This window comes from Pleurodeles waltl, chromosome 4_1 (assembly GCF_031143425.1).
Source record: "Pleurodeles waltl isolate 20211129_DDA chromosome 4_1, aPleWal1.hap1.20221129, whole genome shotgun sequence".
Classification (NCBI taxonomy): domain Eukaryota; kingdom Metazoa; phylum Chordata; class Amphibia; order Caudata; family Salamandridae; genus Pleurodeles; species Pleurodeles waltl.
The window spans coordinates 408,545-434,270 of record NC_090442.1 but is presented as its reverse complement, the minus strand read 5'-3'; the positions used below and the strand labels follow the sequence as shown (position 1 = coordinate 434,270).

General features: G+C 49.2%; 1 protein-coding gene across 1 annotated transcript in view; it reads right to left on the bottom strand.

Moving 5' to 3' along the window:
• LOC138288389 (vomeronasal type-2 receptor 26-like) overlaps window positions 1–25,726 on the bottom strand; it is a gene marked incomplete at its 5' end in the record, with an annotated part of 512,420 nt that overhangs the window by 82,354 nt on the left and 404,340 nt on the right. The gene's annotated exons all lie outside the window — the stretch shown is intronic.

Sequence of the window (25,726 nt, the reverse complement as noted above, 5' to 3'; positions counted from 1 at the left end):
GACCTCCTGGACTCCACAGCACCGGACATCGTCTTCATCACGGAGACCTGGATGAACGCCTCCTCTGCTCCAGACATCGCCACCGCCATCCCCGAAGGCTACAAGATCTCCAGAAAAGACCGCACCAACCAAGTAGGAGGAGGTATCGCCATCGTCTTCAAAGACTCCATCAGCGTCACCACCTCCACCGAAGACACCCCTCTCTCCGCTGAACACCTGCATTTTCAGATTCGCACCGACCCGAGGACCACCCTCAGAGGATCCCTCGTCTACCGTCCTCCCGGACCGCGCGCCCCCTTCAGTGACGCCATCGCCAACTTCATCTCCCGCACACCCTCGCCTCTCCGGACTACATCCTCCTAGGCGACCTCAACTTTCATCTGGAACAAAACAACGACCCCAACACCACCACCCTGCTCGGCAACCTCGCCAACCTCGGCCTCAAACAACTGGTGAACACCGCCACCCACATCACCGGACACACGCTTGACCCTATCTTCTCCGCCAGCAAACACGTCTTCTTCAGCCACACCTCCGCTCTACACTGGACCGACCACAGCATGTGTCCACTTCACATTCCGACGTGAGACCCGCCACCTCCGCACTCAACCCATCCCTCGTCGACAGTGGAACAAGATCCCCGAAGAGCAACTCTTCTCAGCACTCGCCGCCAACCAACCCACCCTCACCACCGACCCCAACGACGCAGCCCTCAGCCTCACAAACTGGAGCTCCAACTGCGCAGACAACCTTGCTCCCCTCAAACGCACGCATCGACAGACCAACACCAAAAAACCTCTCTAGTTCTCTGACACCCTCAAAGAATCAAAGAAAACTTGTCGCGCCCTCGAGAAGGCCTGGCGCAAGGACCACACCGCTGACAACATGACCGCCCTCAAGAACGCTACCCGCGAACACCACTGCCTGATCCGCGCTGCTAAAAAGAACTTTTTCACCGACAGACTGGACAAAAACAGCCACAACAGCAGAGAACTCTTCAGCATCGTCAAGGAGTGCTCCAACCCCAACGCCAACGCCGTCACGCCCTCACAGGATTTGTGCGAATCCCTCGCCACTTTCTTCCATCGCAAGATCAGCGACCTCCACGACAGCTTCGGACACCAGACCCAACACAACACCACCAAACACGCACCCCCGGCCATTACCCTCAACAACTGGACCCACATCAACACTGAAGAAACCAAATCCATCATGAACTCTATTCACTCCGGTGCCCCTTCGGACCCCTGCCCTCACTTCATCTTTAACAAAGCCGACGACATCATCGCCCGCACCTCCAGACCGTCATCAACTCTTCTTTTTCTTCTGCTACCTTCCCCGAATGCTGGAAACACGCCGAAGTCAACGCCCTACTAAAGAAACCTACGGCTGACACGAGCGACCTGAAAAACTTCTGCCCCATCTCTCTTCTGCCTTTCCCAGCCAAGGTAATAGAGAAGACCATCACCAAACAGCTGACCACCTTCCTGGAAAACAACAACCTGCTCGACCCTTCACAAACCGGATTCCGAACCAACCATAGCACAGAAACCGCCCTCATCTCAGTCACTGACGACATCAGAACCCTGATGGACAACGGTGAAACAGTCGCCCTCATTCTCCTCGACCTCTCGGCTGCCTTCGACACCGTCTGTCACCGCACCCTAATCACCCGCCTCCGCTCCACCGGGATCCAAGGCCAGGCCCTGGACTGGATCGCCTCCTTCCTCTCAAACCGTTCCCAAAGAGTTTACCTCCCTCCGTTTCGCTCAGAACCCACCGAGATCATCTGCGGCGTACCTCAAGGCTCATCGCTCAGCCTGACACTCTTCAATGTCTACATGAGCCCCCTCGCCAACATCGTACGCAAGCACGACATCATCATCACCTCCTACGCCGACGACACTCATCTTATACTCTCCCTCACCAAGGACCCCGCCAGCGCCAAGACCAACCTACAAGAGGGTATGAAGGACGTCGCAGATTGGATGAGGCTCAGCAGCCTAAAGCTGAACTCTGAAAAAACGGAAGTCCTCATCCTCGGCAACACCCCGTCTGCCTGGGACGACTCCTGGTGGCCCACGGCCCTCGGCACCGCACCGACCCCCACAGACCACGCCCGCAACCTCGGCTTCATCTTGGACCCTCTTCTCACCATGACCAAGCAAGTCAACGCCGTGTCCTCCGCCTGCTTCCTCACCCTCCGCATGCTCCGCAAGATCTTCCGCTGGATCCCCGCCGACACTAGAAAAACCGTGACCCACGCCCTCGTCACGAGCCGCCTGGACTACGGCAACACCCTCTACGCCGAGACCACAGCCAAACTCCAAAATCGCCTGCAACGCATTCAAAACGCATCGGCACGCCTCATCCTCGACGTACCCCGCAACAGCCACATCTCCGCACACCTGAGACACCTGCATTGGCTCCCAGTCAGCAAAAGGATCACCTTTCGACTTCTCACCCACACACACAAAGCCCTCCACAACAAGGGACCGGAATACCTCAACCGACGCCTCAGCTTCTACGTCCCCACCCGCCTCCTCCGTTCCTCTGGTCTCGCACTCGCTGCCGTCCCTCGCATCCGCCGCTCCACGGCAGGTGGGAGATCTTTTTCCTTCCTGGCAGCCAAGACCTGGAACTCCCTCCCCACCAGCCTCAGGACCACCCAGGACCACTCCGCTTTCCGGAGACTCCTAAAAACCTGGCTAGTCAAGCAGCAGTAACCCCCCCTTTTCCCCTAGCGCCTTGAGACCCGCACGGGTGAGTAGTGCGCTTTATAAATGTTAATGATTTGATTTGATTTAGAGATGTCATAAATGATGTCATGTACCATGTCATGAGTGATTTCATATGTGAGGTAATAGGCAGTGTATGCCAGGGGTGCAAGTTAGGCTAAATATAACTGGTGAATTCCTGTGTTTTATTTTAGCTCAAAACATTAATGGTGTCACTGACATATTCACCTAACAATAACATTACTTTAGCCTTTGTATTTTTTCAGTGAATCCTTAAGGTTTTTATGAATAGAAACAGATCTTTTAAACACAGATTACCATAACATTATTTTAACCTTTGTTTTTTTTCAGTGAATGTCTAGCATTTGTTTAAATATACCATATGTAAAACCAACAAAAGACCTTTTTCAAAGGGGAGGGGAGCATGTGGTGGCCACATTCACAGAGCTTCATTAGATCCTGGAACCCCATCCCCCATGTCTTTTTCTAAAGGGGAAGGGGCCGTTTGGCACCTCTCCCCAAGCCTCATTAGGCCCTGAGGACACCATCCCCAGGGCCATTTTTGTTTAATTAAAAAGAAGGGTATACATGCCCCAAGCCTTATCAGGCCATGGGGACCCCATCCCACTGGGACTTGTAATTTTTATAAAAGGGGATGGGAATAGCGTGGCCTCCTTCTCCAAGCCTTTTCCAGCCCACATCAATAAATGTGGTTGCCCTGGTGCCAGGGCAGCCACTATATTCATTGGGAGCTCTAGGGAGAGCAGGCATTGTTATCACTAAGAGGGAGCAGCAACTAATGCTGCTCTTTGTGGGCAGGAGCAATCTTTGTATCTGTTTCCCTACTCGCATGAATGCAGGCAGAGTAACAGATTATGGGCCAGATGTACAATGCAATTTTGCAGTTGCAAACTGTGAAAGTAGCCTTTTGCGACCACAAAATGGCCTTGCTGGATGTACAATCCCTATTTTGGGAGTCAGTATCCTGCTACGGACTCGCCAAATAGGGATTGCAACTTCCAATTCAGAAGGGGTGGTCCAGCAGTGTCCCTTCCTAATCGAGACTCACAGGTCCATGTGTGATTGTTTTGTGACCATGAATGCAGTCATAAAAGAATCACAGTTACCACCAATTTCAAATTGGTGACAATCCATTCACAAAAGGACCCGTTGCCCTTTGTAATTTTGGGCGCCAACATTTTTTCAGAGCAGGCAGTGGTCCCACAGAAAAAGCTCCTCTGAAAAAATGAAAAGGTAACTTTTCATTTAATGCATCCTGTTTTCCTTTAAGGAAAATGGGCTGCATTTAAAAAAAAATGTTTTATTGACAAAGCAATCATAGACATGATGGTCTGCTAACCCAAGCAGGCCACCATCCCGGTAATTGTTGCAATTCACAAACGGGTAGAAGTTTGCAACCTGATTTATTAATATTGATGAGCATGTCCCTTGAGACTAATTTGCGAATCACAAACAGTATGGTTGACACTATTGTACCTTTTGTTTTGCAACTCGCAATTTGCAATTAACAAAAAAACGCAAAATGTGAGTTGTAAAAAATGGTTGTACATCTGGCCCCAAATTTCTGCTCCCAGTTGGCAGGAACATTTTCAAAGCCCTCTGAAGCTGGGAACAGACTTTGGTGGTCATTACGAGTTTGGGGGTCGCAGGACCGCCATGTTAGCGGTGGCAGTCGTATGCCAAAAGACTTGCAGAAAAGACCACCAAATTATGACCATGTCAGTCTGGAGGAAAGTACCATCTTGCCTGGCATGTTACCCCCATTTTTCACTGTATATATGTTGTTTTAGTTGTATGTGTCATTGGGACCCTGTCATCCAGTGCACCAGTGCTCATAAGTGTGCCTGAATGTGTTACCTGTGTAGTGACTAACTGTCTCACTGAGGCTCTGCTAATCAGAACCTCAGTGGTTATGCTCTCTCATTTCTTTCCAAATTGTCACTAACAGGCTAGTGACCAATTTTACCAATTCACATTGGCATACTGGAACACCCTTATAATTCCCTAGTATATGGTACTGAGGTACCCAGGGTATTGGGGTTCCAGGAGATCCCTATGGGCTGCAGCATGTCTTTTGCCACCCATAGGGAGCTCTGACAATTCTTACACAGGCCTGCCACTGCAGCCTGAGTGAAATAACGTCCACGTTATTTCACAGACATTTTCACTGCACTTATGTAACTTATAAGTCACCTATATGTCTAACCTTTACTTAGTAAAGGTTGGGTGCTAAGTTACTTAGTGTGAGGGCACCCTGGCACTAGCCAGAGTGCCCCCACATCGTTCAGGGCAAATTCCCCGGACTTTGTGAGTGCGGGGACACCATTACACGCGTGCACTACACATAGGTCACTACCTATGTGTAGCTTCACAATGGTAACTCCGAATATGGCCATGTAACATGTCTAAGATCATGGAATTGCCCCCTCTATGCCATCCTGGCATTGTTGGTACAATCCCATGATCCCACGGGTCTGTAGCTCAGACCCGGGTACTGCCAAACTGCCTTTTCAGGGGTTTCACTGCAGCTGCTGCTGCTGCCAACCCCTCAGACAGGTTTCTGCCCTCCTGGGGTCCAGCCAGGCTTGTCCCAGGATAGCAGAACAAGGGACTTCCTCTGAGAGAGGGTGTTACACCCTCTCCCTTTGGAAAATGGTGTGAAGGCAGGGGAGGAGTAGCCTCCCCCAGCCTCTGGAAATGCTTTCATGGGCACATTTGGTGCCCATTTCTGCATAAGCCAGTCTACACCGGTTCAGGGACCCCTTAGCCCTGCTCTGGCGCGAAACTGGATAAAGGAAAGGGTAGTGACCACTCCCCTGACCTGCACCTCCCCTGGGAGGTGTCCAGAGCTCCTCCAGTGTGCTCCAGACCTCTGCCATCTTGGAAACAGAGGTGCTGCTGGCACACTGGACTGCTCTGAGTGGCCAGTGCCACCAGGTGTCGTCAGAGACTCCTTCTGATAGGCTCCTTCAAGTGTTGCTAGCCTATCCTCTCTCCTAGGTAGCCAAACCCTCTTTTCTGGCTATTTAGGGTCACTGTCTTTGGGGATTCCTTAGATAACAAATGCAAGAGCTCATCAGAGTTCCTCTGCATCTCTCTCTTCACCTTCTGCCAAGGAATCGACTTCTGACCGCGCTGGAAGCCTGCAAAACTGCAACAAAGTAGCAAAGACGACTACTGCAACTCTGTAACGCTGATCCTGCCGCCTTCTCGACTGTTTTCCTGGTGGTGCATGCTGTGGGGGTAGTCTGCCTCCTCTCTGCACTAGAAGCTCAGAAGAAATCTCCCGTGGGTCGATGGAATCTTCCCCCTGCAACCGCAGGCACCAAAGAACTGCATTACCGGTACTCTGGGTCTCCTCTCAGCACGACGAGCGAGGTCCCTTGATTCCAGCAACTCTGTCCAAGTGACTCCCACAGTCCAGTGACTCTTCAGTCCAAGTTTGGTGGAGGTAAGTCCTTGCCTCCCCACGCCAGACTGCATTGCTGGGAACAGCGTCTTTTGCAGCTACTCCGGCTTCCGTGCACTTCTGGTGGAAATCCTTTGTGCGCAGCCAAGCCTGGGTCCACGGCACTCTAACCTGCATTGCACGACTTCCTAAGTTGTCCTCCGGCGGCGTGGGACTCCTTTGTGCAACTTCGGGTGAGCACCGTTTCACTCTTCTTTGAAGTGCCTGTTCTAGCACTTCTGCATGTGCTGCCTGCTTCTGAGAGGACTCCTTGTCTTGCTCGACGCCCCCTCTGTCCCCAGACGCAATTGGCAACATCCTGGTCCCTCCTGGGCCACAGCAGCACGCAAAAATCCTTACTGCACGATTTGCAGCTAGCAAGGCTTGTTGGCTGTATTTCCATAAGAAAACACTACTGCACGACTCTCCTCAGCGTGGGGGATCCATCCTCCAAAGGGGAAGTTTCTAGCCCTTGTCGTTCCTGCAGAATCCTAAGTTTCTACTGTCCAGTAGCAGCTTCTTTGCACCCACCGTTGGCATTTCTTGGGCATCTGCCCATCTCCGACTTGCTTGTGACTTTTGGACTTGGTCCCCTTGTTCCACAGGTAACCTCGTTTGGAAATCCATTGTTGTTGCATTGCTGGTTTGTTTCTTTCCTGCAGAATTCCCCTATCACGACTTCTTTGTCCTTTGGGGAACTTTAGTGCACTTTGCACTCACTTTTCAGGGTCTTGGGGTGGGCTATTTTTCTAACCCTTACTATTTTCTAATAGTACCAGCGACCCTCTACAAGGTCACATAGGTTTGGGGTCCATTCGTGGTTCGCATTCCACTTTTGGAGTATATGGTTTGTGTTGCCCCTATCCCTATGTGTCCCCATTGCATCCTATTGTAACTATACATTGTTTGCACTGTTTTCTAAGACTATACTGCATATTTTTGGTATTGTGTACATATATCTTGTGTATATTTGCTATCCTCATACTGAGGGTACTCACTGAGATACTTTGGCATATTGTCATAAAAATAAAGTACCTTTATTTTTAGTATATCTGTGTATTGTGTTTTCTTATGATATTGTGCAAGTGACACTAGTGGTACTGTAGGAGCTTCACTCGTCTCCTAGTTCAGCCTAAGCTGCTCTGCTAAGCTACCATTATCTATCAGCCTAAGCTGCTAGACACCCTATACACTAATAAGGGATACCTGGGCCTGGTGCAAGGTGTAAGTACCCCTTGGTACTCACTACAAGCCAGTCCAGCCTCCTACACAGTCTTCCTAACAGAACACAGCCAATCCACCCCTGGCATCGCCACTGGGGTCAGGCCCCCACAGAGGGCGGCAGCCACCTTCAGGACGGTCGAGAGCATGCTCTCGCCTGACATATTATGAGGCTGCACATCACAAAGGTTTCCTCCGCGGTCGCACCACCACAGAAACCATCTCAATAAAAGGAGACACTCTCCTTCAGTCTGGAGCCAGTCATGGAGCCCCATGGAACCCGAACTGCACGTCTTCCCTCTGCACCTGCTCGCCCACCGACTCTGGAACCAGCGACGACACACACTTACCTGCCACTGTAGGAAAATGCCAATGTGCCTACGCACACAAAACATACACATCCTGAACGATGGTGATGGACACACACACGTAATCTCACACGAACACGCACACAGACAGAGCCACATATACCCATGCACATACACAGTACACACACAATACAGCCATCACACACACACACCAACAACAAACACCAGATACACAGCATCACACCAACACGGTCACACACAACAACACACAACACCAGCAAATGACATAACTACACCACAACCCCATCATCACAAAACACCGTTAAGCACCCACAATATGCACCTCCAGTTGACAAATCATACAGACAACACAACGTAACAACACCAGAGAGCAAACACACACAAACACGCATCCAACCAACGAGCCATACTACATACCCAATAAACACACATCACAACGGATCTGATATGCTTATCTCTACACACACTCAGGCACACAGTACAACCACCCAAAGCTACACAACACAGTAAAAAACACATGTCAACACAAACACCTCACAATACCAACACAACAGCATGTCCCCAACATAAACATGCCCATCACAGAACACACCGATCACTGGGAGAGAAATACCATGCACACAACCACACATGCAGTCCAGACACATCTGGTAGCACAACCACCACTCACACCCAAATGCTTACACACAAACATTGTCAGTCAAGACCAAAACTGCTTAAGTACAGGAATGCTGGACAAAGATGTAACCTGAAAACAACAACAGGTTGGTCCTGTTATATTAATAAAATAAATAAATAGGATAAAATGTTGAAGACCAGAGGCCAGTCCAAGAACCATAGTGCAACATGCACAAAATGCACATTTCTGTGCCCCAACTTGATTCCTGGCTACCATGTCTCCTCCACAGTTTGGAGCATCAAGGGGGCAGGCAGGCACCTCAGGGATTGGTAGGCTGGTGCGGGGGGTTTGGGCTTATGCTTGGGTGGGTGATCCTTGGGCTTGGGTTTTGGAAGGGGGCTTTGGTCACGGCTTAAGGGAGGGCTTGGAACTCTTCGGAGGGGTCATCTTCTTGGTGGGAAGGGGCATGGAAACTTTCATGGATGTCAGGGCAGTCTTGGAATTGGAGGGGCCAGACTTGGGGAGGGACACATACCATCTGGGGTACCTTCAGACGGGAGAGGAGTAGGGAAAAGGCACAACTCTGAGAGGAAAAACTTCTTAGACACACGGGGATGGTGAAGGCAAAAGGGTATGAGAGTGGAGGGAGAGGGAGTGGTTGTAAGAGGTGACTTGGTGGATGTCTTGGGTGCAGGTGGGTGAGAGGTATGCTTGTGGGTGCAGGGTGTCTGTTGGGTGGGTGAGTGTGGGTGTTTATGCATCTTGGGAGAAGGGACGTAGAGGTGCAGGGACCTGCTGTGGTGGATGGGTGACTGTCTGTTAGGGTGGTGACAGCAGGCATGATGGATGTGCTGCATGTAGGCATGTCAGTAGTTGTGGTGGCTGCAGATGTGGTGACTGGGGTGGATGTCTGAGGGTCTGCTGCCATGATGACTGTGGGTAAGATGGGTGTTGTGGCTGTATTGGTGAATGTAGGTGTAATGACTGCAGGTATGTCAGGGAGGGGTGGGGGTGGCAGGCCAGGTAGTGACTGTTGCTGTGACAGCAGGTGGGTGTTGTTTGTGTGAATGCCAGTGGTGGATCTTGTGGTGCTTGTGTTTGTCAGCGCTACCCTTAGATGTTGAGGTGGGTGCATGGTTGTCAATCTGTTTTTTTTGTGGCTGTGTCGGGGAAGAGGGGTTTGAGAAGTGGAAGGTGGAGGGGGGACAGAAGACAAAGGGTGACTGGCTGCCGTCAGTGTAGAGGCCAGAGCCTTTGTAGGCCATCCAGTGCACCGTGAATGCCCCCCAGAAACACAGTACTCTGCTGGACTTGAGTTGCCAGACCATGGATGGCATTCACGATGGATGACTGACAGACAGCGATCGTCCTCAGGAGGTCAATAGCCTCCTCACTGAGGGTAGCAGGGCTGACTGGGGCAGCCCTGTTACCTGCGTGAAGGAGACACCCACCCTCCTTGGTGAGCGGGCACAGACAACTGGGTGGAGACCCACAGGGGGAGTGGTGTTAGAAAGGGGGGTGGTGGCGAAAGATGGTGCTGGAGAGGTCCCTGAAGGGTACACCACCGCCAGGGAGTGGCCACTGGAGGAGGCTTCTGAAGATGATGAAGTGGAAGATCTGGTCTCCCCTGTGGCACTCCCCTTACCCTCTGGGCCACTAGGTTCCTCACTGTCAGTGGGCTCAGCACCCAAGGTACCATGGCCAGCAGCATCGCCACTCACCTATGACATGTCTCCTTCACCTGCTGATACACACAAATAGAGAGAGAGGGAGGGAGAGACAGAGAGGGAGAAGGAGGGTCATCACATTCTTCACACACATATATAAAAACTTGCAGAACGGTAATAACACATCTCATGGCTAGGGTATCCCATATGGAACATTATATATCCTACTCCATGTCACAACATGTCACTTAAATACATCCCTTCATGTCAAAACTCTCCCCTATACCATATTCCATGTAAGGTACCACAACTTGAGCCTTCCATCTGTTCACCTTGAAACCTATGCCATCAAGCATATCATGCATTTGCTAACACTGAAAATCAGTCCTAACCCACCCTTCACCATTAGGAACAACAATTGTCAGTTAACACCTGTAGGGGGCTGGTCTGGTTCGTAGTGGGTACCAGAAGTACTTACACCTCATAACAGTTTTCCCTTATTAGTGAATGTAGTCAGTGTCTAGAAGCCAGGCTGTCTAGAGGTAGCTGGAGCTGAGCAGCCAAGGCCTAACTAGGAGACATGCAAAGCTCATGCTGTATCACTACACTCACACAGTACTTACACACATGAAAGAAAATACTCAGTGGTACAAAAATAAAGGTACTTTATTTTGGTGACACACTTGCCAAATATACCTTACAGTGGATTCCTGGACCTGAAGACCTGTAGAAGAAGGGGACTAAGTCCAAGAAGCACAGAAGAATCCAGGAAGATAAGGAGCCCCTGCTAGTTTGGGTGAAGGTGCAAAAGTGGAACCACCGGTGAAGAACAACAGTCAGAACTGCACCCAAGAAGATGGATGCAGGTTCCTGGTTGGTGCAGATGAGGTCCCACGCTGGATGGATGATTGCAGTCTGGTTTGAGTTGCTGGATTCTGGCAAAAGCCTAGGCAAACGCAAAGCTTGCGGTATGGGAAATCATGCTGCTCAGGACCAGGATGGACCAGGTCGACTCTACCCAGGAGGCGGAGACAGAGGGGACCCTCAGCAGTCCAGAGAGCCCCCAGAAGACCAGGCAGTGTGAACAGGAGACGCACATGATGGTTACAAAAATGGTGCAAATGCAGGCCCACGCAGCACTATAACAAAGGATCCCATGTCGCTGGAGAACATCGCAGGAAGCTGTGCATCACAGGAGGGTGGGCAGGAAGCTGGAGCTGTGCTGTGCATGAAGAACTTCATGGAAGGTCACACACAAGCCTTGGCAACTGCAAATCATGCAGTGCATGGGGGTACTGTTTGCGTAGGGAGACAAGCTCTTACCTCCACCAATGTTGGGCAGCTGGTCGTCAGGACCATCGGGACAACTTCAGTCTACGACCCATGTTGCTGGGTCCATGCCTGTCATCAGGAGAGGGGACCCAAGCCACAAGTCAATGATAAAGAGGGTACCTGCTTGTAGGAGGATGGACTGGCTTGTAGTGAGTACCAAGGGCTACTTACACCTTGCACCAGGCCCAGGTATCCCTTATTAGTGTATAGGGGTGTCTAGCAGCTTAGGCTGATAGAAAATGGTAGCTTAGCAGAGCAGCTTAGGCTGAACTAGGAGACGAGTGAAGCTCCTACAGTACCACTAGTGTCACTTGCACAATATCATAAGAAAACACAATACACAGATATATTAAAAATAAAGGTACTTTATTTTTATGACAATATGCCAAAGTATCTCAGTGAGTACCCTCAGTATGAGGATAGCAAATATACACAAGATATATGTACACAATACCAAAATATGCAGTAATAGCAATGGAAAACAGTGCAAACAATGTATAATCACAATAGAATGCAATGGGGGCACATAGGGATAGGGGCAACACACACCATATACTCTAGAAGTGGAATGAGAACCGCGAATGGACCCCAAGCCTATGTGACCTTGTAGAGGGTCGCTGGGACTGTAAGAAAACAATGAGGGTTAGAAAAATAGCCCACCCCAAGACCCTGAAAAGTGAGTGCAAAGTGCACTGAAGTTCCCCAAAGAGCACAGAAGTCGTGATAGGGGAATTCTGCAGGAAAGACCAACACCAGCAATGCAACAACAATGGATTTCCAGATGAGAGTACCTGTGGAACAAGGGGACCAAGTCCAAAAGTCACGATCAAGTCGAGAGTGGGCAGATGCCCAGGAAATGCCAGCTGTGGGTGCAAAGAAGCTGCCACCGGATAGTAGAAGCTGAGGATTCTGCAAGAACGACAAGGGCTAGAAACTTCCCCTTTGGAGGATGGATGCCACACGTTGCGAAGAGTTGTGCAGAAGGGTTTTCCTGCGGAAACACCGTAAAAAAGCCTTGCTAGCTGCAAAGCTCGTGGTTGGGGTTTTTGGATGCTGCTGTGGCCCAGGAGGGACCAGGATGTCACCAATTGCATGAGGGGACAGAGGGGTCATCCAGCAAGAAAAGGAGCCCTCCCAGAAGCAAGCAACACCCGCACAAGTGCCGGAACAGGCACTACAAAGTGGAGTGAAACGGTGCTCACCCGAAGTTGCACAAGAGAGTCCCACGCCGCCGGAGGACAACTCAGGAGGTTGTGCAATGCAGGTTAGAGTGCCGTGGACCCAGGCTTGGCTGTGCACAAAGAAAATCCTGGAAAAGTACACAGGAGCAGGAGTAGCTGCAAAACATGCGGTTCCCAGCAATGCAGTCTGGCGTGGGGAGGCAAGGACTTACCTTCACCAAACTTGGACTGAAGAGTCACTGGACTGTGGGACTCACTTGGACAGAGTTGCTGAGTTCAAGGGACCTCGCTCGTCGTGCTGAGAGGAGACCCAGAGGACCGGTGATTGTAGGAGGCTGGACTGGCTTGTAGTGAGTACCAAGGGGTACTTACACCTTGCACCAGGCCCAGGTATCCCTTATTAGTGTATAGGGTGTCTAGCAGCTTAGGCTGATAGATAATGGTAGCTTAGCAGAGCAGCTTAGGCTGAACTAGGAGACGAGTGAAGCTCCTACAGTACCACTAGTGTCACTTGCACAATATCATAATAAAACACAATACACAGATGTACTAAAAATAAAGGTACTTTATTTTTATGACAATATGCCAAAGTATCTCAGTGAGTACCCTCAGTATGAGGATAGCAAATATACACAAGATGTATGTACACAATACCAAAAATATGCAGTATAGTCTTAGAAAACAGTGCAAACAATGTATAGTTACAATAGGATGCAAAGGAGACACATAGGGATAGGGGCAACACAAACCATATACTCCAAAAGTGGAATGCGAACCACGAATGGACCCCAAACCTATGTGACCTTGTAGAGGGTCGCTGGGACTGTAAGAAAACAGTGAGGGTTAGAAATTAGCCCACCCCAAGACCCTGAAAAGTGAGTGCAAAGTGCACTAAAGTTCCCCAAAGAGCACAGAAGTCGTGATAGGGGAATTCTGCAGGAAAGACACAAACCAGCAATGCAACAACGATGGATTTCCAGACGAGAGTACCTGTGGAACAAGGGGACCAAGTCAAAAAGTCACGATCAAGTCGAGAGTGGGCAGATGCCCAGGAAATGCCAGCTGTGGGTGCAAAGAAGCTGCCACTAGGCAGTAGAAGCTGAGGATTCTGCAAGAACGACAAGGGCTAGAAACTTTCCCTTTGGGAAATGGATGTCCCACGTCATGATGAGTCGTGCAGAAGTATTTTCCTGAAGAAAGACCGCAAACAAGCCTTGCTAGCTGCAAATTGTGTGGTTAGGGTTTTCGGATGCTGCTGTGGCCCAGGAGGGACCAGGATGTCGCCAATTGCGTGAGGGAACAGAAGGTGCACCCAGCAAAACAAAGAGCCCTCTCAGAAGCAGGCAGCACATGCAGAAGTGCTGGAACATGCACTTTGAAGAAGAGTGAAACGGTGCTCACCTAAGTTGCACAAAGGAGTCCCACGCTGCCGGAAGACAACTTAGGAGGTCTTCCAAAGCAGGTTAGAGTGCCGTGGACCCAGGCTTGGCTGTGCACAAAGGATTTCTGCTGGAAGTGCACAGAGGCCAGAGTAGCTGCAAAAGACGCGTTTCCCAACAATGCAGTCTGGCGTGGCGAGGCAAGGACTTACCTCCACCAAACTTGGACTGAAGAGTCACTAGACTGTGGGAGTCACTTGGACAGAGTTTCTGGAATCAAGAGACCTCGCTCGTCGTGCTGAGAGGAGACCCAGAGTACCAGTAATGCAGTTCTTTGTTGCCTGCGGTTGCAGGGGGAAGATTCCGTCGACCCACGGGAGATTTCTTCGGAGCTTCTAGTGCAGAGAGGAGGCAGACTACCCCCACAGCATGCACCACCAGGAAAACAGTCGAGAAGGCGGCAGGATCAGCGTTACAGAGTTGCAGTAGTCGTCTTTGCAACTTTGTTGCAGTTTTGCAGGCTTCCAGCGCGGTCAGCAGTCGATTCCTTGGCAGAAGGTGAAGAGAGAGATGCAGAGGAACTCTGATGAGCTCTTGCATTCGTTATCTAAGGAATCCCTACAGACAGAGACCCTAAATAGCCAGAAAAGAGGGTTTGGCTACCTAGGAGAGAGGATAGGCTAGCAACACCTGAAGAAGCCTATCAGAAGGAGTATCTGACGTCACCTGGTGGCACTGGCCACTCAGAGCAGTCCAGTGTGCCAGCAGCACCTCTTTTTCCAAGATGGCAGAGGTCTGGAGCACACTGGAGGAGCTCTGGACACCTCCCAGGGGAGGTGCAGGTCAGGGGAGTGGTCACTCCCCTTTCCTTTGTCCAGTTTCGCGCCAGAGCAGGGCTACGGGGTCCCCTGAACCGGTGTAGACTGGCTTATGCAGAATTGGGCACATCTGTGCCCATGAAAGCATTTCCAGAGGCTGGGGGAGGCTACTCCTCCCCTGCCTTCACACCATTTTCCAAAGGGAGAGGGTGTCACACCCTCTCTCAGAGGAAGTTCTTTGTTCTGCCATCCTGGGCCAGGCCTGGCTGGACCCCAGGAGGGCAGATGCCTGTCTGAGGGGTTGGCAGCAGCAGCAGCTGCAGTGAAACCCCAGGAAGGGCAGTTTGGCAGTACCAGGGTCTGTGCTACAGACCACTGGGATCATGGAATTGTACCAACAATGCCAGGATGGCATAGAGGGGGCAATTCCATGATCATAGACATGTTACATGGCCATATTCGGAGTTACCATTGTGAAGCTACATATAGGTAGTGACCTATATGTAGTGCACGCGTGTAATGGTGTCCCCGCACTCACAAAGTTCAGGGAACTGGCTCTGAACAATGTGGGGGCACCTTGGCTAGTGCCAGGGTGCCCTCACACTAAGTAACTTTGCACCTAACCTTTACCAGGTAAAGGTTAGACATATAGGTGACTTATAAGTTACTTAAGTGCAGTGTAAAATGGCTGTGAAATAACGTGGACGTTATTTCACTCAGGCTGCAGTGGCAGGCCTGTGTAAGAATTGTCAGAGCTCCCTATGGGTGGCAAAAGAAATGCTGCAGCCCATAGGGATCTCCTGGAACCCCAATACCCTGGGTACCTCAGTACCATATACTAGGGAATTATAAGGGTGTTCCGGTAAGCCAATGTAAATTGGTAAAAATGGTCACTAGCCTGTCAGTGACAATTTGGAAAGAAATGAGAGAGCATAACCACTGAGGTTCTGATTAGCAGAGCCTCAGTGAGACAGTTAGTCACTACACAGGTGGAGAAGTGTGGCTCAATGGTTAGAGCGGCAGACCCTGAAGCAGAGATCTGGCTCAAGACCAGGGTTCAAATCCCGCTTCGGCAGGTCTTGGGCTCAATTCCCCTTGACCAGATAATTCTCGCCTCGGTGCCTAATCTAATTCATGGGTCCCACTCTGCAACTCTGGGCAATAGCTTGCTTAATCTCCACAACGGCCCCAACAGCGCTTGGATGCCTGGCTTCACCCTGGGGGTGCTCAGGAGTGGGCGCCTCACAGGGAAAAGCCAGGAGGGGTTCCATAGCGGTATGAGTACAGCGCCTTGAGACCCTAACGGGTGAGTAGTGTGCTATACAAGTGCTAATTTACATTTACAATTTACATTTACAGGTAACACATTCAGGCACACTTATGAGCACTGGGGCCCTGGGTTACCAGGGTCCCAGTGACACATACAACTAAAGCAACATATATACAGTGAAAAAATGGGGGTAACATGCCAGGCAAGATGGTACTTTCCTACACAACCCCCCCCCAAACGAAGGACAATAAGACTAGCCATGACCTGATGAGTCTTCATTGTCTAAGTGGAAATATCTGGAGAGTCCATCTGCATTGGAGTGGCTACTCCCAGGTCTATGTTCCACTGTATAGTCCATTCCCTGTAGGGATATGGACCACCTCAACAATTTAGGATTTTCACCTTTCATTTGTTTTAGCCAAAGTAGAGGTTTGTGGTCTGTCTGAACAATGAAGTGAGTGCCAAACAGGTATGGCCTCAACTTCTTCAGAGCCCAGACCACAGCAAAGGCCTCCCTCTCAATGGCAGACCAACGCTTTTCTCTAGGGGTCAACCTTCTACTAATAAAAGCAACAGGTTGATCCTGGCCCTCAGAATTAAGTTGTGATAGGACTGCCCCTACTCCTAATTCAGATGCATCAGTTTGGACATAGAATTTTTTAGAGTAACAAGGGCTTTTCAGGACAGGTGCAGAGCACATGGCCTGCTTCAGCTCCTCAAAAGCTTTCTGACAGTTTGCTGTCCATAATACCTTTTTAGGCATTTTCTTGGATGTGAGGTCATTAAGAGGGGCTGCAATGGAGCCATAGTTCTTAATGAACCTCCTGTAATACCCAGTGAGGCCTAGGAAGGCTCTCACCTGAGTCTGAGTGGTAGGGGGAACCCAATCAATAATAGTTTGGATTTTCCCCTGAAGTGGTGCAATCTGTTCCCCACCAACAAGGTGTCCCAGATAAACCACCTTACCCTGCCCTATCTGGCACTTTGAAGCCTTGATAGTGAGGCCTGCCTTTTGCAGGGCCTCCAAAACTTTCCATAGGTGGACCAGGTGATCATCCCAGCTGGAGCTAAAGACAGCTATATCGTCCAAATATGCTGCACTGAAAGCTTCCAGCCCTTGCAGGACTGTGTTCACCAACCTCTGAAAAGTGGCAGGTGCATTTTTCAAACCAAAAGGCATTACAGTAAACTGGTAATGTCCTCCAATGGTAGAAAATGCAGTCTTAGGTTTAGCATCTTCTGACAATTTGATCTGCCAATACCCTGCAGTCAAATCAAAAGTGCTTAGATACTTGGCAGATGCCAGTGTATCTATGAGCTCATCTGCCCTGGGTATAGGGTGAGCATCAGTTTTGGTTACCAAGTTGAGACCTCTATAATCTACACAAAACCGCATTTCCTTCTTTACATCTTTAGAATTGGGTTTTGCTACCAGTACCACAGGAGAAGCCCATGAACTGTCAGAGTGCTCAACCACTCCTAGTTCCAACATTTTCTGAACTTCTTGCTTTATGCAGTCCCTGACATGGTCAGGCTGCCTATAGATCTTACTTTTGACAGGTAAACTGTCTCCAGTATCTATAGTGTGCTCACACCAAGAAGTGGTGCCTGGCACAGTAGAGAAGAATTCTGAAAATTGTCCTAGGAGATTTATGCAATTATCTTTCTGCTCAGTAGTAAGACAATCAGCCAAAACTACACCTTCCACAAGAGCATCTTGTTCTGTGGAAGAGAAGAGATCAGGTAGAGGATCACTGTCTTCTTCCTGTCCCTCATCTGTTGCCATGAGCAGGGTGAGATCAGCCCTGTCATAGTAGGGTTTCAGGCGGTTGACATGGAGCACCCTAAGGGGACTTCTGGCAGTGCCTAAGTCAACCAAGTAGGTGACTTCACCCTTCTTTTCAACAATTGTGTGGGGACCACTCCATTTATCTTGGAGTGCTCTTGGGGCCACAGGCTCCAAGACCCACACTTTCTGCCCTGGTTGGTACTGAACCAAAACAGCCTTCTGATCATGCCATTGCTTCTGGAGCTCTTGGCTGGCCTGAAGGTTTTTACTGGCCTTTTTCATGTACTCAGCCATCCTTGATCTGAGGCCAAGTACATAATCCACAATATCCTGCTTAGGAGCTTTTAAAGGTTGTTCCCAACCCTCCTTTACAAGTGTGAGTGGACCCCTAACAGGGTGTCCAAAAAGAAGTTCAAAGAGGCTGAAGCCCACTCCTTTCTGGGGTACCTCCCTGTAGGCAAAAAGGAGGCATGGTAGAAGGATATCCCATCTCCTGCGGAGTTTTTCAGGGAGACCCATAATCATGCCTTTGAGAGTTTTATTAAATCTCTCCACCAGTCCATTTGTTTGTGGATGATAGGGTGTTGTGAACTTGTACGTTACACCTAACTCCTTCCACATGGCCTTTAAGTATGCAGACATGAAATTGCTTCCTCTGTCTGATACTACTTCCTTTGGGAAGCCCACCCTGGAAAATATTCCCAGGAGGGCCTTTGCCACTGCAGGAGCTGTAGTGGTCCTTAAAGGAATTGCTTCAGGATATCTTGTGGCATGGTCCACTACCACCAAGATAAACCTATTGCCTGAAGCAGTAGGAGGGTCAAGGGGGCCAACTATGTCAACCCCTACCCTTTCAAAGGGAACCCCAACCACAGGCAGTGGGATAAGGGGTGCCTTTGGGGTGCCACCTGTCTTGCCACTGGCTTGACAGGTTTCACAGGACTTGCAAAATTCTTTTGTGTCCTCAGACATCCTAGGCCAATGAAACAGGGGAACAAGTCTGTCCCAAGTTTTCATTTGTCCTAGATGCCCAGCTAAGGGAATGTCATGTGCCAGTGTTAGGAGGAACTTTCTGTACTCCTGAGGAATCACTAATCTCCTGGCAGCTCCAGGTTTAGGATCCCTATGCTCAGTGTACAAGAGGTTGTCCTCCCAGTAAACTCTGTGAGAGTCACTGACATCCCCATTAGCCTGTTTGACAGCTTGCTGTCTGAGACCCTCTAATGTGGGACAGGTTTGCTGTGCCACACTCAGCTCCTCTCTGGCAGGCCCCACTTCACCCAAAAGCTCAGCAGTGTCTGCTTCCAGCTCCTCTGGTGTAGGTTCTGCACAGGGAGGAAATTCTTCTTCCTCAGAAGTAGAATCCACTGTAGAGGGAGGGATAGTAGGAAGTGGTTTGCTTCTACCAGCCCTAGCTTTAGGGAGCACTTGGTCCATTGTTCCAGGATCCAAGCTTCCCTGTCCTTTTTGCTTTTTGGCCTGAGCCCTTGTCAAAGCAAAAATATGCCCTGGGATGCCCAGCATTGATGCATGGGCCTCCAACTCCACATCTGACCAAGCTGATGTCTCCAAATCATTCCCTAATAGACAGTCTACAGGTAAATCTGAAGCTACCACAACTTTCTTTGGACCAGTTACCCCCCCCCAGTTGAGATTTACAACAGCCATGGGGTGGCTTTGTGTTATGTTGTGAGCATCGGTTACTTGGTACTGGTGTCCAAGTATGTGTTGTTCAGGGTGTACCAGTTTCTCAATCACCATTGTGACACTGGCACCTGTGTCCCTGTAGGCCTGGACCTCAACACCATTTATTAGGGTTAGTTGCTTGTACTTCTCCAATTTATGGGGGCAAGCAACCAAAGTGGCTAAATCAATAGCCCCTTCAGAGACTAAAGTAGCCTCTGTGGTCTCCCTAATTAGACCAACCCCAACTAAATTACCAAAAGTGAGCCCAGCTACTCCCTTGGATTGGCTATTAGTAGGTTTGCTCCCACCACCACTGCTATTAGTAGGGACACTAGGTGTAGCAGTAGGGGTTGTAGTGGTAGGAGCTGTGGTGCCTTTCTTTGGACAACTGGGATCTGTTGTCCAATGGCCTTTTATTTTACATAAATAGCACCATGGTTTCATTTCCTTGTTCTGATTAAAGGAGGATTTGGACCCACCACCCCCAACAGAGTGTTTTTGTGGGCCTGATGAAGACTCATTTTTAGATTTGTCCCCACCCTTGTCTGAAGACTTACCATCCTTCTTTTTGTTGCCATCTTTGTCACCCCCTCTATGAACTTTTCTGTTCACTCTTGTTCTGACCCATTTGTCTGCCTTCTTTCCCAATTCTTGGGGAGATCAGAGTCCACCAAGTACTGGTGCAACAAATCAGACACACAATTATTAAGAATATGCTCTCTCAGGATTAAGTTATACAGGCTGTCATAATCAGTAACTTTACTGCCATGTAACCACCCCTCCAAGGCCTTCACTGAATGGTCAATAAAATCAACCCAGTCTTGTGAAGACTCCTTTTTGGTCTCTCTGAACTTTATCCTGTACTGTTCAGTGGTTAAGCCATAACCATCCAGGAGTGCATTCTTAAGAACTTGGAAATTATTAGCATCATTTTCTTTCACAGTAAGGAGCCTATCCCTACCTTTTCCACTAAATGATAGCCATAGGATAGCAGCCCACTGCCTTTGAGGGACATCCTGTACAACACAGGCCCTCTCAAGTGCAGCAAACCACTTGTTAATGTCATCCCCCTCCTTATAAGGGGGAACTATCTTGTGCAGATTCCTGGAATCATGCTCTTTTGCAGGAGGACTATGGGGAATGCTGCTGCTGCCACCATGGGTATCTAAACCCAACTTCTGTCTTTCCTTCTCTAATTCAAAAGACTGTCTATCCAAATCCAGCTGTTGCTTTTTAAGCTTCAGTCTGGTTTGTTCCACCCTCAACTTATTGAGTTCCCTCTCTAACATTCTGTCATCAGGGTTGGTGGAAGGGACATTTCTAGAAACAGAGCTATGATGGGAATGAACAGAAGGAGACCTGTCCCTTACAGGGGCCACCCTAACAGCTTGGTTTACAGAAACATTACTACCAGTATGGTGAGAATATATGCTTTTGCTATGATGTGAGACAACACTATTTCTCTGGTGTGGCTCATCATCATTACCATCTATGCTAGACTGTCTAGTAATGGGCAGGCTAGGAAGTTTCTTTCCTGAATCTTTTCCTGGGGGAGTCCCTGAATCAGATTGGGAACTATTAGGTACTTTTTCAACAGATGGGGCACCTATGGCCTTAGCCTGTTCTCTAAGCATGTTAAGTAACAGTTCCAAGGAAGGATTCTTCCCTACACTCAAACCTCTCTCTATACAGAGACTCCTTGCTCTTTTCCAGCTAAGGTTGTCATATGCAAGTTTGGACAGATCAACACTTTGGCCTGTGCCAGACATTTTTTAGAGAGAGTTAAAGTGATAGAAAAAGAGAAAAAAGTTTTCAGAACTTTTTGGAAAGACAGAAAAAAAACTTTTTAAACTTTTAAGAACTTTTTGAAAGTTTAGGAGTACTTTTCAGCACTTAGAAAAGAGTGAAAAGAGGAAATGCAAAACTTTTTGGCTATGTGTATATACACTGACCTTGTTTTGTATATTTTTCTCTTATGAAAAGTACAATGACAAGAGTGGTAAGTAGTCTCAAGCACTTATCCCACCACTGCACAACCAATGTAGGAGACTGGACTGGCTTGTAGTGAGTACCAAGGGGTACTTGCACCTTGCACCAGGCCCAGTTATCCCTTATTAGTGTATAGGGTGTCTAGCAGCTTAGGCTGATAGATAATGGTAGCTTAGCAGAGCAGCTTAGGCTGAACTAGGAGACGTGTGAAGCTACTACAGTACCACTTAGTGTCATATGCACAATATCATAAGAAAACACAATACACAGTTATACTAAAAATAAAGGTACTTTATTTTTATGACAATATGCCAAAGTATCTTAGAGTGTACCCTCAGTGAGAGGATAGGAAATATACACAAGATATATATACACTATAGCAAAAATATGCAGTATAGTCTTAGAAAACAGTGCAAACAATGTATAGTTACAATAGGATGCAATGGGGAAACATAGGGATAGGGGCAACACAAACCATATACTCCAAAAGTGGAATGCGAACCACGAATGGACCCCAAACCTATGTGACCTTGTAGAGGGTCGCTGGGACTATTAGAAAATAGTGAGAGTTAGAAAAATAACCCTCCCCAAGACCCTGAAAAGTGAGTGCAAAGTGCACTAAAGTTCCCCTAAGGACAAAGTAGTCGTGTAAGAGGAATAATGCAGGAAAGACACAAACCAGCAATGCAACAACTGTGGATTTCCAATCTAGGGTACCTGTGGAACAAGGGGACCAAGTCCAAAAGTCACAAGCAAGTCGGAGATGGGCAGATGCCCAGGAAATGCCAGCTGCGGGTGCAAAGAAGCTTCGACTGGACAGAAGAAGCTGAGGTTTCTGCAGGAACGAAAAGGGCTAGAGACTTCCCCTTTGGTGGACGGATCCCTCTCGCCGTGGAAAGTCGTGCAGAAGTGTTTTCTCGCCGAAAGGACGCCATCAAGCCTTGCTAGGCGCAAATCATGCGTTTGGCGTTTTTGGACGCTGCTGGGGCCCAGGAGATACCAGGAGGTCGCAAATTGGACCTGAAGAGGACGTCGAGCAAGACAGAGAGCCCTCACTGAAGCAGGTAGCTCCCAGAGAAGTGCCAGAAACAGGCACTACGAGGATGTGTGAAACGGTGCTCGCCGAAGTTGCACAAAGGAGTCCCACGTCGCCGGAGACCAACTTAGAAAGTCGTGCAATGCAGGTTAGAGTGCCGTGGACCCAGGCTTGGCTGTGCACAAAGGATTTCCGCCGGAAGTGTACAGGGGCCGGAGTAGCTGCAAAGTTGCGGTTCCCAGCAATGCAGCCCAGCGAGGTGAGGCAAGGACTTACCTCCACCAAACTTGGGCTGAAGAGTCACTGGACTGTGGGGGTTACTTGGACAGAGTCGCTGGATTCGAGGGACCTCGCTCGTCGTGCTGAGAGGAGACCCAAGGGACCGGTGATGCAGCTTTTTGGTGCCTGCCATTCAGGTGTTAGTAGCCTATCCTCTCTCCTAGGTAGCCAAACCCTCTTTTCTGGCTATTTAGGGTCTCTGTCTCTGGGGAAACTTCAGATAACGAATGCAAGAGCTCATCCGAGTTCCTCTGCATCTCTCTCTTAACCTTCTGCCACCTATCAGGGGAGGGCTCTGACGTCACCTGCAGGCACTGGCAACTCAGATGTCCCAGAGTTCCCTGCCTATCCAGAAAACAAGATGGCAGAAGCCAGGGACCCTCTGGAGGAGCTCTGAGCACCAACCCTTGGATGGTGATGGACAGGGGAGTGGTCACTCCCCTTTCTTTTGTCCAGTTTCGTGCCAGAGCAGGGACTGATGGTCCCTGAACTGGGGCACACTGGATTATTCACGGAGGGCACCATTTGTGCCCTTCAAAGCATTTCCAGAGGCTCTGGGAGGCTACCCCTCCCATGCCTGTAACACCTATTTCAAAGGGAGAGGGTGTAACACCCCTCTCCCATAGGAAATACTTTGTTTCTGCCTTCCTGAGCTCGAGCTGCACAAGCATCATGAGTGCATAAACCTGTCTGTGGGGTGGCAGCAGAAGGGCTGGCTTCAAAACCTACAAGGCTGGCATAGCACTACTGGGGGTCCACTGTGGAGCCCCCAGAGTGCATGGAATCATACAACCAATGCTAGACTGAGGTGTTAGACACCTTACACAACCATATTCGCAGTTACCATTACGTATCTAGAGATAGGTAGTGATCTATGTCTAGTACATATATAAAATTGCATCCACGCACTCACGAAGTCTGGGAAAATGGTCCTGGATTGTGTGATGCACCTCTGCTAGTGCAGGGGTGCCCACACACAGGTACCCTGCACCTAACCTTCAGGGCTGAAAGGCCTAACTTATAGGTGACTTATAGGTGACCTGGTGCAGTGTAAATGGCAGTGAAAGGGTGCATGCACCATTTCACACAGGCTGCAATGGCATTCCTGTAGAAGCCTTTGCATGGGCTCCCTGTGGGTGACATGAGTTCCATACTCCATGTTGGGAGCTGTCATTCACGTTTGGTACATATAGCACTGCGGATGGGTTCTGGTTTTGTCTGATACTTGACATGACTGTTCAACTTTGTTATCAAGTGAATAGTCAGGCTTGCTTGATATCACACAATATAACTGCACATTGCACCATGGTGTCCTAGTGGGAGCATAGTATGTGAATATGGAATGGTAATAGTCCTGTCTGAATGTTGTGCATGTGCATGGAACCTGCCATCTTACTTTCCAACCCATGGTCGATCTATTTCAGGCTTGGGGATATGGATAAGTGGCCATTTGGAATCGTCACTGAGCTGTATCTCTGTTTTGTCTTGGGTGCCATTGTGAGTATGCAATTGCATTGCTGTCATTGCCATGTACTGGTCCTCAGTTATACAATCTAGTTGGTGTAGCTAGTATATTAGTCATACATGCATGAAATGTGATGTGATGTGCATATTTCAGGTTTTCACATTGATGGGTAAGTGCATTCTATGAGTTGTGGTGATATGATTAGCCTGTAGTATCTGTGTCTTTGCCAGTCTTTGCAGTTGGGCCCTGTGGGGTGTTGGCATGCAGTAGAGGGCATTAGGTAATTGGTAGGTAGGTGTAGTGGGACATTCAGTTAATTAAGGAGTATTTGTGTGGTGACGAAGGATGAAGGACACGACAATTGTGTGACATGGATGCTGTGGGTACTTACCAGACTCCAGTCCCCCAGGTACTTTTCAGTCAGGCCCTCTGGATGCAGTATGTCCAAGACCTTCTCCTCCCAAGATGTGAACTGTAGGGGAGGAGGTTGGGACCCACTGCCAGCCTTCTGCACGACTGTCTGGTATCTATATGTCATGGAATGCACCTTCCCCCGTAGGTCACTCCATCTCTTCCTGATGTTGACCCTTGTGCATGTATTGCTGCTCACTGAACTGACACTGTCATCTATTCTTTGCCACAAAACCATTTTCTTGGCAATGGATGTTTGTTGGAACTGTGCTCCGTACAGTTGTGGCTCTACTCTGACAATTTCATCCACCATGACCCTCAGCTCATCCTCTGTGAAACATGGGTGCTTTTGTGGGGCCATGGTTGTGTTTGTGGGGACATTGTGGGGGGTTGTTTTGTAAGGAAGTGTGGAGAAGTGTGGCTCATTGGTTAGAGTGGCAGACCCTGATGCAGAAATCCCGCCTCAGTGGGTCTTGGGCTCAATTTCCTCGAACCTGATAATTCTCGCATCGGTGCCTAATCTAATTCATGGGTCCCACTCTGTAACTCTGGGCAATAGCTTGCTTAATTTCCACAACGGCCCCAACAGCGCTGGGATGCCTGGCTTCACCTGGGAGGTTTCCCAGGAGTGGGCACCTCACAGGGAAAAGCCAGGAAGGGTTCCACAGCGGTATGCGTACAGTGCCTTGAGACCCTAACGGGTGAGTAGTGCGCTATACAAGTACGAAATTTATTTTAAGGAAGGGTGCATTGTAGGGTGATTGCTGGGGTGTGGGTGGTGTGCTGTGTGATAGAAGGACTGTTGTCGTGGAATGTGTATGCCTGTTATGTGTGTATTGTGTTTGTTGTGCTGGTGTGTAATGTGTGTGACGTGAGTGTGTATATAATGTTAGGGTGCTCTTGCTGTGGATGTGCTTGCTCTCTGTTTCTCAGTATTGCGTTGTAGTTCCAAAGGATTATGGGTTGTTTATGGGGGTGTTATATGGTAGTGTGTGTTATATAGTGGTGTGTGTGGGTGTGTCAGGTGTGTGGATGTGCATCATGTGTG